Raw genomic sequence first — 13,234 nt, forward strand, 5'->3', positions numbered from 1 at the left:
TCCTCCTCCTACTACTACTACTACTACTACTACTATTACTCCTCCTACTACTACTACTACTACTACTACTACTACTACTACTACTCCTATTACTCCTCCTCCTCCTACTACTACTCCTATTACTCCTCCTCCTACTACTACTACTACTACTATTACTCCTACTACTACTACTACTACTCCTATTACTCCTCCTCCTCCTACTACTACTACTACTACTACTATTACTCCTACTACTACTACTACTACTCCTATTACTCCTCCTCCTCCTCCTACTACTACTATTACTACTACTACTACTACTACTACTACTACTACTACTACTTATTTTCAGCTATTATTATTGCTACTAGTTATTACTACAACACTATAAGAACAACTATTACTACAACTACTACTACTTGTCATCTATTACTATTACTACTAGTTTTTACTACTGCACTACAAGAACAACAATTACTACTACAACTACTGTGCAGCTACTACTACTACTACAACTATGATCATTACTACTGTTTTTTACTACTGCACTACAAGAACTACTGCTGCTACTACTACTACTACTACTGTGTGGCTACTACTACTGCTATCACCACTAACTACTACAAATTACTTACTTTAGCTATTATTATTACTACAATTTTTTACTACTGCACTACGAGAACTGCTACTACAACTACAACTACTACTGTGCTACTACTACTTCTACAACTACAAATATTGCTACTGGCACTACTACCACTACAACTACTTATTTCAGCTATTATTAGTACTAGTTATTACTACAACACTATAAGAACAACTACTACTACAACTACAACTGCTACTACTACTACTACCACTAACTACTCCAACTACTTGCTTCAACTATTATTATTACTACTAGTTTTTAATACCATACAACAAAAATAACTACTACAACAACTACTGCTACTACTACTTCTACTTCTTATTTCAACTTACTTCAACTATTATTATTATTATTACTAGTTTTTACTACTACAACTACTTACTTCAGCTATTATGCAGTACAAGAACAACATCAACAACTACTACACTACTACTACTACTACTACTACTACTGGAACAACTACTACAACTACAACTACTACTTCTACTACCCTCACTAACTACTGCAATTACTTACTTCAACTAGTATTATTACTATTAGTTTTTACTACTACACTACAAGAACTATCGCTACTGCTACTACTACTACTACTACTACGATGACTACTACTGTGTAGCTACTACTACTACTGCCATTAACTCCTAACTACTTACTTCAACTATTATTATTACTACTACTAGTTTTTACTACTACTACTACTACTAGAACAACTACTACAACTACTACTGCTACGACTGTGCTGCTACTACTACTACTAGTAATAATAATAACTACTACAACTACTTACTTCAACTATAATCATTACTACTAGTTTTTACTACTGCACTTACGAGAACAAGTGCTACAACTAGTGCTACTACTGCTACTACTACTACTACTACTAATTCAATACAATATTCTCATAAAAACAAATAAACAGTTAAAGTCCCACTTGTATTTCTGATAATATGACTAAAAATGATGCAGCATTAATACGTCTATGAATATTCAGAATCTCCTCGTAGCTCCTGCTCAAAGTCGCTCCGAGAAAATGAAAACAGATATATTCTCTTGACTCCAGCGCGAACCGTAGCACGACCCCAATATACGGACATGTACGTCGCAATTTAAGACACGCTGACAGAAGTGGAGCCGATATGGGTACAGTTAATATACCAGATGGAATAATTTATATATGAATTAAGGATGGGCTCTATACGTGTGTCTATAGGAGCAGCAGTAGCGGAGGAGGAGGAGGAGGAGGAGGAGGAGGGGGCTGAACAAAGACCTGTGCAGAGGACCTATAGAACGAGTGCGGCAGATTAACACTAACTACAGCTCATTCAGGGACTTAACCTCCAGCTAAAATTAGACTTCAAAGTACAAAAGATCACGCGTTTAAAATATGGAGTCGATCTGGTGGTTTGAGATGGTGTCATTTTGAACAGCAGGAAGAAGAGTGTAGAAATACATTTTGAATGTTGAGATTAAAGGTCATATATTAGGCAAAATGGACTCTTGTGAGCTGTAAGGCGTGTTACCTCCTCAAATACACACCTGGACTTGTGTTTTGTTTCATTCACACATGCCTGAGTAACACTTTCTTATTATTATCAGTCCGTCTACATTTCCAAAGTTCAAAATGCTCTGTTCAGTCTTGTGATGTCATGCAGTGGTAGTTTTCAAGTGAACAGCCTCTTTTAACTTTTGTTCAGTAGAGATTGGCAATTCCAGAGCTGAAATGATCCAAATGATTCTAGTGAAGGTGTGTGGAGTTGAAAAACATAGTGGAGCACTTCCTGTATTGCCACATAACATCTCAAGGTGAACTAGGGTTGTTCTGATACCGATACTGAAGCTTTGATACTGCACATTTTCCAGGTATTAGTATTGGAGAGCACTCAGACGAAATTACTGATCCGATACTACTCTGTATTTTCCACAATGAGTGCAAAAACAGTTTTTATCCAACACTGTGGTAGAACGTAACGAATTAGAAAAGTATAAGTCAGGGGTCTTTAACATTTTTTTCAAGCCTTGAACCCCCAAACTGATGAGGAGCTGGAGCAGGGACCCTCTACTCTATATATGGCATACAAGTGTGTTTTATATTATATTGGCTCTAGTGCCGTGTATAAAAGGCTACTCTGTAATTGTACATTCAATACTAGGAGGGTTTTCCATCGAAGTCGCTTAACATTCGTTTAATCCTGAGCTGAATCTATCTCCATCTCCAGTTTAAAACTTGTTCCATGACAGAAATAAACCAGAGTCTGACCAAAGCTAAGTCTGAAGTTTAAGCTGCTCTTTGTGCTCGCGGTGACTTTTTGACGGCCACGAGCAATGGAGCAACAACGTCACGGAAAATGGGCTCAAAGTGTGACTTTCTTAATAATCTGATTAAATGAGAAGAGCCACAGCGCGCACAAACAAGTGTTTGATATGGGACACAGAACGTTTCCAGTCATTCTGATCTGAGGAGCGAGAGGAAAGACATGACTCCACCTCCTCTCCTAGTTGTTCCGTGGACTGAGAGGAGGTGGCTGCAGAGTGTGGAGCCTGGTTAATGCGCCCAGGGAATGAGGTTGCCTGACCCCTTCCCGATGCGCGGTAGTAAGTGTGGAGCTTAAGTTCCACTGTGCGTAAAAGTGAAGCTGTCACAAAACTCTTCGCATGTAGCCGAGAAGAAACGATAAAATCCACGCTGAAGTGTTTGAGACGAAGGAATGAAGAGAGAGAAACAGACGTGATGAAGGAACAAACAGATAGAACCCACTGAAAACCAGTTCATCCTCATCCTTCAAAAATCAAGAAATATATATATTAAAAAAACATCTAATCGACCAAAGATTTTGCGACCCCCGAGCATTACCTCCATGACACCCCTGTTGAAGACCTCTGGTATATTTCACTCTTAACACTTAGTTCTCAAAATCAAATTTATTTTTCTATTTTTTCTTTAAAAATAGACTTTTAGTTTATTTATTCATTGCTCTTGTACTGTAACTAAATTAAGTAGCCTTAGTCTACTTCACTTCACACTATGTATTATCAGAATGGTGTTGGTACCGGCGAGTACACTAAGGCCAAGTATCAGTTTTGGATTGGATCCCAAAAACTTGTGTGGACACAAGTGTTTTCTGTTTGAGAGAAGACCTCAGCCTAAATATTATACATGTGAATGAAACAAAGCAACTCCAGGTCTGTTAATGACGAGGAAACAACATTGTAAAATCAGGAAATAGCGTAATATGAGCCCCTTAAGCCTGTTTGTTTCCTCACTAAAACATACCATACAATGGAGTCATTTTTCAAAGTGATATAATTCTCCTTTTGAACATATAGATTCACATATAATCATTGCTCATTAGACAAAAGCATGTCCCAACAGGGCTACCGTAGCTGTTCAAATCCTCTCTGACAAACGAAAGCGTGTATGTGAGCCTCTAAATGTCATCAGCCCCACACTGCTGTCGCTCTTTGTGTCTCTCATTTCACATAGAATCCATAAACAAGGCCATTCCCAACTGTGCTGCAAAAGATTACAAAGAATAATATTATATAAGAGGCCTATTCAGCTCTGCAAACTACATTATAAACATGAAAATAAGAGCGCAATATTTCACTACAGTACTTTTTGTATAGTTTTGCTGGAGCTGTTCTTAGTCTGTACTTAAAGCAGCACTTTGAGACGTAGTTGTACAAAGATATATTAGACTTGAAATGTGCAGGGCTGTAGTCCTTTAATCCAAACTCATTTATCAGTCACTACAGGGCAATTTACCACTTTTAAAGGTCCTATTTTACCTATTTTAGTCTTTTGAGCTTTAGGTCATGTTCTAATATTGTTACCTCCTCAAAAACAGACCTGGAGTTGTGTTTTGTTTAATTCACATGTGTTTTATTAATCCTGCATTATTAGTCTGTCTACATCTCCAAAGGTCAAAATGTTCTGATCTACCTTGTGATGTCATGAGTAGGGTTGGTATCATTAAGAAGTTGGCGATACGATACATATCTCGAAACATAGGCAACGATACGTTACATACCTCGATACATAGGCCATGATACGATACATACCTCGATACATTACATACCTCGATACATAAGCAACGATACGATACATACCTCGATACATAGGCAACGATACGTTACATACCTCGATACATAAGCAACGATATGATACATACCTCGATACATAAGCAACGATACGATATGTACCTCGATACATAGGCCATGATATGATACATACCTCGATACATAAGCAACGATATGATACATACCTCGATACATAAGCAACGATATGATACATACCTCGATACATAAGCAACGATATGATACATACCTCGATACATAGGCCATGATACGATACATACCTCGATACATAGGCAACGATACGTTACATACCTCGATACATAGGCAACGATACGTTACATACCTCGATACATAGGCAACGATACAATATGTACCTCGATACATAGGCAACGATATGAAACATACCTCGATACAGTGCACTTTTGATTCGATACAAACCAGCCATTTTAATCATTAAAACAATGAAAATGTCAAATGTGTTGCATAAATGAGTTTCCTTCCACTAAACAAGCAACAAAACTGTAGCTGTAACAAAATAATTTAGTAACATATACCAAACAATACTCTTGACGATATATCGATACAGCAGCCAACGATATTGATACTGTATCAAATTAAGCGACATGATATATCAATATTTTTGCACACCCTTAGTCATGAGGTGGCAGTTTTCAAGTTAACTCCTTTTTACCTTTAGTTCAGCAGAGATTGACAATTCCAGGCTGAAAAATTATCCAAATGATTCTAGTGAAGGTGTATGGAGTTTAAAAACACAGTAGAGCACTTCATCTATTACTAGGGATGTAACAATAACCGAAATATTGTGATATAGTATCGTCACAATATATGAAATTTCAAATTTCTTTGCTTAAGTACATGATTTTATGGTAGCAACAGCTTATGAACCTCAGAAACTACATATCCCATGATTCAATTCAGCGCAGGCAACACTAAGAACTATGTTTTTTACTTGAATTCTTGGGATTATGACTTAAGAAATTCACACCAAAAAAGTGTCTTATGCACAATTATATTAGCCTCTTCAAAATATCGCAATAAATATATGCACTGGGTTGGGAATTTTACGGGCGGGTATGCGGGCGGGTAGTCATTACAAACGGGCGGGTCAAGACTAAATCAGGACTAAAACAGGACTAAAACGGGACTACACTAGGACTCATCTTAGACTTAAAAGAGAGAGAACCCCGAGCTCATGGAGCAGGTGCCCACAAAGCACGATCGGACGACGGCTCCGTGCGACACAGAGCTATGTGCCGGTCCTTTCACCTGCGGTCACCTGACGGTCTTAGTCCTGGTTTAGTCCTAGTTTACTCCTGGTTTAGTCCTGGTCCTGATTTAGTCCTGGTTTAGTCCTGGTTTAGTCCTGGTTTTGTCCTGATTTAGTCCTGGTTTAGTCCTGGTTTTGTCCTGATTTAGTCCTGGTTTTGTCCTGGTTTAGTCCTAGTTTAGTCCTAGTTTAGTCCTGATTCAGTCCTGGTTTAGTCCTGGTTCAGTCCTGGTTTAGTCCTGGTTTAGTCCTGGTTTAGTCCTGGTTTAGTCCTGGTTTAGTCCTGGTTTAGTCCTGGTTTAGTCCTGGTTTAGTTCCTGGTTTAGTCCTGGTTTAGTCCTGGTTTAGTCCTGGTTTAGTCCTGGTTCAGTCCTGGTTTAGTCCTGTTTAGTCCTGGTTTAGTCCTGATTTAGTCCTGATTTAGTCGGGTTTAGCCTTGGTTTAGTCCTGTTTTAGTCCTGGTTTAGCCTTGGTTTAGTTCTGGTTTAGTCCTGGTTTAGTCCTGGTTTAGTCCTAATTTAGTCCTGGTTTAGTCCTGATTTAGTCTTTGTTAAGTCCTGATTTAGTCCTGGTTTAGTCCTGATTTAGTCCTGGTTTAGTCCTGGTTTAGTCCTGGTTTAGTCCTGGTTTAGTCCTGGTTTAGTCCTGGTTTAGCCCTGGTTTAGACCTGGTTTAGTCCTGGTTTAGTCCTGGTTTAGTTTAGTCCTGGTTTAGTCCTGTTTATTTAGTCCTGGTTTAGTCCTGGTTTAGTCCTGGTTTAGTCCTGGTTTAGTCCTGGTTTAGTCCTGGTTTAGTCCTGGTTTATGGTTTAGTCCTGGTTTAGTCCTGGTTTTTAGTCCTGGTTTTTAGTCCTGGTTTAGTCCTGGTTTAAGTCCTGGTTTAGTTTAGTCCTGGTTTAGTCCTGGTTTAGTCCTGGTTCTGGTTTAGTCCTGGTTTAGTCCTGGTTCAGTCCTGGTTCAGTCCTGGTTCAGTCCTGGTTCAGTCCTGGTTCAGTCCTGGTTCAGTCCGTGGTGTGTACGGTGCAAAAGTCCAGCATCTCGATCAGTGTTTCTTCTGCTCAGTAAATAAAGCCTGTGAAGTGATGACAGTCGAGTCTCGTCTGTGAATTTGTGTTCGTACTAAAGTAAGTGTAACCGTTTTATTTTATTTCGTGATTGTAATTCTTGAAGTCTTTACTTTTCAATTCATACTCTGATAAGACTCTTCAGTTAGAATGCTTGTCATTTGTGTGTGAATTATCACGGGCAGGGACGGGTAACAGGTGTAATGTTAGCGGGTCTGGGCAGGTGCGGTGCTGTACGGGTGTGGGCAGGTCTCCAAAAAATAGACCCGTGCAGGACTCTGACGTGAGATGCATATCGTGATAATATCGTACTGTGAGATTTGGATATCGTTTCATCCCTGTGTACCACCGTAAGACAACTCCCCATGTGCAGGGTTTGTGTGTTAAACATGTGAATGAAACAAAACACAACTCCAGTTCTGTCTGTGATGAGGAAACAAAAGTAAAACATAGATCAGAAAATAGTGCCATATGGTCTCTTCAATACCCGATTTGCTTCTCTCGACTTCAGGAGAGCGTGACCAGACTCCGAATCCTCGACTTTATTACTCGCCTCTCGTAAAGTTGTAGTTAAACCGCAGCATTCTCATCCATATTATCCATTAGAAAGTGCCCTTGTCAAATAATGACACCCAGTCCACTAAACAGCGCTATTAGCCCAGTTTGAAGTGTTCTTTAAAAGTAAACTGAACTGAACTGCAGCTAAAAGGAGATATTCACTTTAAAACCACCGCTTCATGACATCACAAGGTGGAACAGAACATTTTGACCTGTGGAGATGTAGACAGACTAATAATAAAGAGTTACTCAAACAACATGGGAACAACATTATAACATGGCCTTTAATAAAACTAGCCTTGACAATTGCCACGTTTACATGAAAGCTTTAATTATTTATTATTTATTTATTTATTTTTTGAACTTTTAATTTTCATTTTCACAGGCACACACACAAATAAATAAATAAATAAGAACTTTCCCTGAGACAAGAGGATTAAAATATTACCTATAGCTTTAATTCTTTTTTTTTTTTTTTTTGGAACTTTTTATTTTCATTTTCACACACACACAAAAAAACAAAAACATAAGAACTTTCCCTGAGACAAGAGTATTAAAATATTACCTGTTACAAATGCAATATACATATTCCAGTATATATTATAACATGTACATCCTTGTGAGCACTTAAGATGTAAGGTGTTAATAATATTAATAACCAAAATAATAAAATAAATACATTGAAAGAATAAATAAATAAATAAAATAAATAAATAAGATTAAGATATATATACTAATTAAAAGAAGATAGTGAAAGCTTTAATTCTGAATAAAAATTGATTCTGTTTTAAAAAGATCATGTAAACACTTAATTCCTAATGAAAATGATTATTCGGAATTAAACTTAATTCTGAGGTAAGTGATTGCTTTATTCTGATTTTAAAGCCAAATTAATTTATTCCTTGATCGTATAAAGGGTCATCAAACTAAGGCCCGCGGGTCAACTCCGGCCCGCCACGCCCCTTTTGCTGGCCCCCCAGCCCCTCTGCTCCCACCACTTGAACTGTCCCTATGAGACAATCCTCAAACGTTATCATGGCCTACTTTTTAAAAGAACTTTTTGGCAAATAATAACATGTCTGTATCTTGTATTTTGTAGATTTTTTTCAATTTAAAAAATGATATTTATGTGAAAAATATTTATATTTAAATAATTATATGACATATTTTTGCTGCTGAATTTTCGTCACATGACAAGCTCGAGATCAAACAGTGAGAGTTCGGACGTGCAGAGTTCTGTAGTGCAGTTAAGGACAGAAAAATGATGAGTGTTAACCCTCTCAGCCTCAAATGAATTTTTAGTATCAGGAAAAATCTGATATTTGGGGAAAATTATAATATGGGGTGGTAATATACAATTCTGACTTTTTTATCCTTTGTGAACAAAAAAAATATTTTGCACTTCTGGCAGGCCGTTTGTGTGTAGTCATTCTTGCACAGTCTGCATTGTCCACGTTTATCAGCATGGATGGGAAAAAAGGCTCCTGAGTAAAAAAAGCTCATAAAATATGGATGTGGAGTAAGAAGGTACTTGGAATTTAGCTGTTGCAAATCTGCAACGCCTGCCTGGAGAGGGTTAAAGTACAAACAGTTGACAGAGAGTGCAGAGTTTTCAAAGAACAGTGGACGACTGATAATTTTTTTGTTCAGTATAAGCACCGAGCAGTTAGATATGTAAAGAAAGCGCGGTGGTTTTCAAAGAATATAATCGGCATCGTCAGGGTCATAGAATTGTGTTAAAGGGTCAACATGACCCCGGCCCCCATCACAGTCAGGAGTGATAATGTGGCCCTCAGAGAAAAAAGTCTGGTGACCCCTGATGTAAACGTTTATTCTTTTTAAGAATAATTCTTGTCGTTCTGCACATTCTCATTGGGTCTCCCTTCTGATGTGATCCGGACCAGTCCTGGCTTCAGACTTTCACCCACGTCTCTTTGGATTTGTGAGCGGGATGTGGGAGTGGGCTGAGGTAGAGCAGCTTCACACTCAGTTTGTCTTCTTCCTCTTCATTTCTCCTCCTCAGCTGACAGACGTAAAGCGTGATGAGAGAATTCTCCAGCTGCTGCACAATTATCATCGGGACGACTGCGGAAAAAGTTTGTATCCATGGAGTAAAGACAAACTGAGATGTCTTGAGATCTTCTGGTTAGATGTAAATATGTTGGCGTCTGTCCAATCAGAACCCTTCCCCACCCTCAGACGCTGAGCAAAATTAAATAAAGACGATTTAAAGTGTTTTCCATGTAAACCTCAATTCAGAATCATTATTTCCATGTCAACTCAAAGAAGAATATTTTCATTCCAAACTATTTAATCCAGAGTAATTCATTCGGGAAATGTGGCCAGTATTTAGTTTTGTATTCTGCAGCAGCCTTTTTTTTCTTCATTCAAATCCGTTTCTTTGAGTCCAGTCTAAAATCACAGGAGCTGCACAAAAGAGTTCATTTTATCAACAATCTTTTTTCATTCCTGTTACAGAATTGCCAGTTAAAACATGCTAACCTTGCACTTTGCTTTTATCAAACTCACAATCACGTTCTGTCTGCCCACATCTGTCTCCTCCAGTCGGTCTCTGATCCTCTCTTCCTCCCGTCTCCTCTCCTCCCTTCACCGCCTCTGTCTCCTCATCCCCTTCCTCTCTCCTTTCCTCCACCTCTTCTCTCTTCCTCCTCTTCTTCATTCTGATCTCTTACCCCCTCCTCCCTCTCTCCTTGTCTCCTCCCCGTTGTGCACTCTCTGCTCCTCTCCTCCCTCTCTCTCCTCCACTCCTCTTTCCCCCTTTCCCCACTCTTCTCTCCCCTCTCTCCTCCTCTGCTCTCTCCCTCTATATTCTCCCTCTCTCCTCCTCTCCTCTTTCCTCTTTTCCCCTGTCACTCCACCTCTTCCTATCTTCCTCACTCCTCCCTCTCTCTCCTCCACTTCCCTTTCCTCTTTTCTCCACTCTTCTCTCGCCTCTCACTCCTCCTTCTCTCTCCTTCTCTTCCCTTTCCTCCTTCTCCCTCTCCTCCTCTCTTTCTCCCTCTTTCCTCCTGTCCCCTCTACTCTCTTGCCTCTAACTCCTCCTCCCCCTCTCCTCCTCCCTCTCTGTTCTCCTCTCTTGTCCCCCTCTCTTCTCTCCCCTTTCCTCTTTCCCCTCTCCTCTCTCGCCTCTCACTCCCTCCTCCTCCTCTCTCATATTTCCTCCCTCTCGCTCCTCCTCTCCCCTTTCCTCCCTTCCCCTCTCCTCTCTCAACTGTCTCTCCTCTCCCCTCCTCCTTTCTCCTCCGTCTTTCCCCTTCTCTCCCCTTTCCTCCTATCCCCAATCCTCGCTTGCCTGTCACTCCTCCTCTCTCCTCCTCTCCCCTTTCCTCCCTTCCCCACTCTTCTCTCTCTCTCTCCTCCTCTCCCCTTTCCTCCTTTTCCCACTTCTCTCCTCTGCTCTCTCCCTCTCTCCTCCATTCCCCTCTCCTCTCACCTCACTCCTCCTTCCCCTCTTCTTCTCTCCTTTCCTCCTCGCCCCTTTTCTCCTCTCCCTACTCTTCTTTCCCCTGTCTCCTCCTCTCTCCTCTCTCTCTCTCCTCCTCCTCCCTTTCCCCTCTCCTCGCCTCTTCCTCCTCCTCTCCCACTCCTCCCCTCTCTCTCTTCCTCCCTCTCTCCTCCCTTTCCTCCTTTCCCCCTCTGCTCTGTCACCTCACTTCTCCTCCTCCTCTCTCCTCTCCCCTTTCCTCTCTTGCCTCACTCTTCCTCTCACCTTTCCTCCTTTCCCCATTCTTCTCTCCCCTGTCTCCTCCTCTGCTCCCTCCCTCTTTTCCTCCTCTCCTCTTTCCCCTCTCCTCTCTCACCTGTCACTCCTCCCTGTCTCATCCTCTCTCCTTTCCTCCTTCCCCCTCTCCTCCTCTCTCCTTTCCTCCTCTCTTTCTCCCTCTCTCGCCTTCTCTCCCCTCGTCTTCCTTTCCCCTCTCCTCTCTCGCCTGTCACTCCTCCCCCTCTCCTCCTTTCTCCTCACTCTCTCTCCCCTCCTCTCCCCTCTCTCCTCCTCCTCCTCCTCTCCCTCCCTCTCTCCTGTGGTACAGTTGTACATGAATGGCCCTGGGAGAGCGGTGTTGTGTGCACTTTTGTTCAGCACAAATGTGGGACTCGGAGATAAACTGACACAGAGGAGGAAAAGAGGCGGCCATTTTAAACTCCCAGTTACCGCCATGACAACCAATATAATACACATGTGTATTTCCATGTCATCGTATGGATTCTTAATTTGCACTCGACCAGAAAGTCTTTACAGTGAAAAGAGGAAAATTGTTGTTTGTATTTGTGTGTGGACCGCCTCAAAATGACGATTTATTTTATGATCTAATGTTGTTTCCTGATTTTTTGTTTTGTTTCATTCACACATGTTGTAGTATTTCTTGACATAATCTTAGAAATGTGCAGGCGCAAAAATGATATAGTTAATAAACCAGGAAAAATGCAAACAACCATGAGATTATAATGTGTTTAAAGGGCCCATCTACGGAAGCCGAGAGGGGTCACAACAAACGCAAACGCCGCAACAAATACAAATGCGACAACGCAACAAAAAGCCACAACAAACCAGAAAAAAGCCACAACAGAAATGACCGCAGGACTCTATTTTAATGCAAACGCCGCGACAAATACAAACAGCACAACACAAATGCAAATGCCGCAACACATCAAAAAGCCACAACACATCAGAAAGCCACAACACATCAAAAAGCCACAACGAAAGTTACCGCAGGACTCTATTTTAATGCAAAAGCCACACCAAATACAAACGCCACAACACAAACGCAAATGCCGCAACACATCAAAAAGCCACAACACATCAAAAACCCACAACGGAAGTGACCGCAGGGACTCTATTTTCCGACGGACCGATCAAACAGCAAGTGAAGAAGAAGAACTACAACATGAAATGAATAATGATAAAACAATAAATTACTTTTACTTATGTTTCCAACTTCTCCGTTCCTTTACTTTTCACGTTGTAGTTCTTCTTCTTCACTTGCCGCTTGATCAGTCTGTCGGAAAATAGAGTCCCGCGGTCACTTCCGTTGTGGCTTATTGATGTGTTGTGGCTTTTTAATGTGTTGCGGCATTTGCGTTTGTGTTGTGGTGTTTGTATTTGTTGCGGCGTTTGCATTAAAATAGAGTCCCACGGTCATTTCCGTTGTGGCTTTTTTTGGTGTGTTGTGGCTTTTTGTTGTGTTGTCGAATTTGTATTTGTTGCGGTGTTTGAGTTTGTTGTGACCCCTCTCGGCTTCCATACCCATCTCATGCAAAATCAACTTTTCTATCAAGCTTTTCTACCTTCTAAGAGTGATGTGTGGGCCTTGTTTATGTCGCCCAAGTGGTTTTTAGATTGATTTGGCATTTTTTTTTAAAACAAATTGCAGGGTATTTCTGCCACCCTCCCACGTGACAACAAACTAAAGCTGCTACAACGATGACGCGGCAGCTACACATATGATGCGTTTGACGTAGCAGAAAACGCTTCACAAATGCCCCACCTCCCCCGCTCCACCGCGCCACCTTCTCCAGTGTACACGATATAATAATTTTATCTACTTGTGTTTATTAATACTTTATCAACCAGTAATGTTCAGCTGATGTCGACGAGGTGCTT

At 40.7% G+C, this 13,234-nt stretch overlaps 1 protein-coding gene across 1 annotated transcript in view; it reads right to left on the bottom strand.

Moving 5' to 3' along the window:
* Positions 1-13,234, bottom strand: part of atp1a2a (ATPase Na+/K+ transporting subunit alpha 2a) — a 350,773-nt gene that overhangs the window by 81,668 nt on the left and 255,871 nt on the right. The window lies entirely within an intron of this gene.

This window comes from Boleophthalmus pectinirostris, unplaced genomic scaffold, assembly GCF_026225935.1.
Source record: "Boleophthalmus pectinirostris isolate CB_2022bp ecotype Guang Dong unplaced genomic scaffold, ASM2622593v1 HiC_scaffold_16, whole genome shotgun sequence".
NCBI classification, from domain to species: domain Eukaryota; kingdom Metazoa; phylum Chordata; class Actinopteri; order Gobiiformes; family Gobiidae; genus Boleophthalmus; species Boleophthalmus pectinirostris.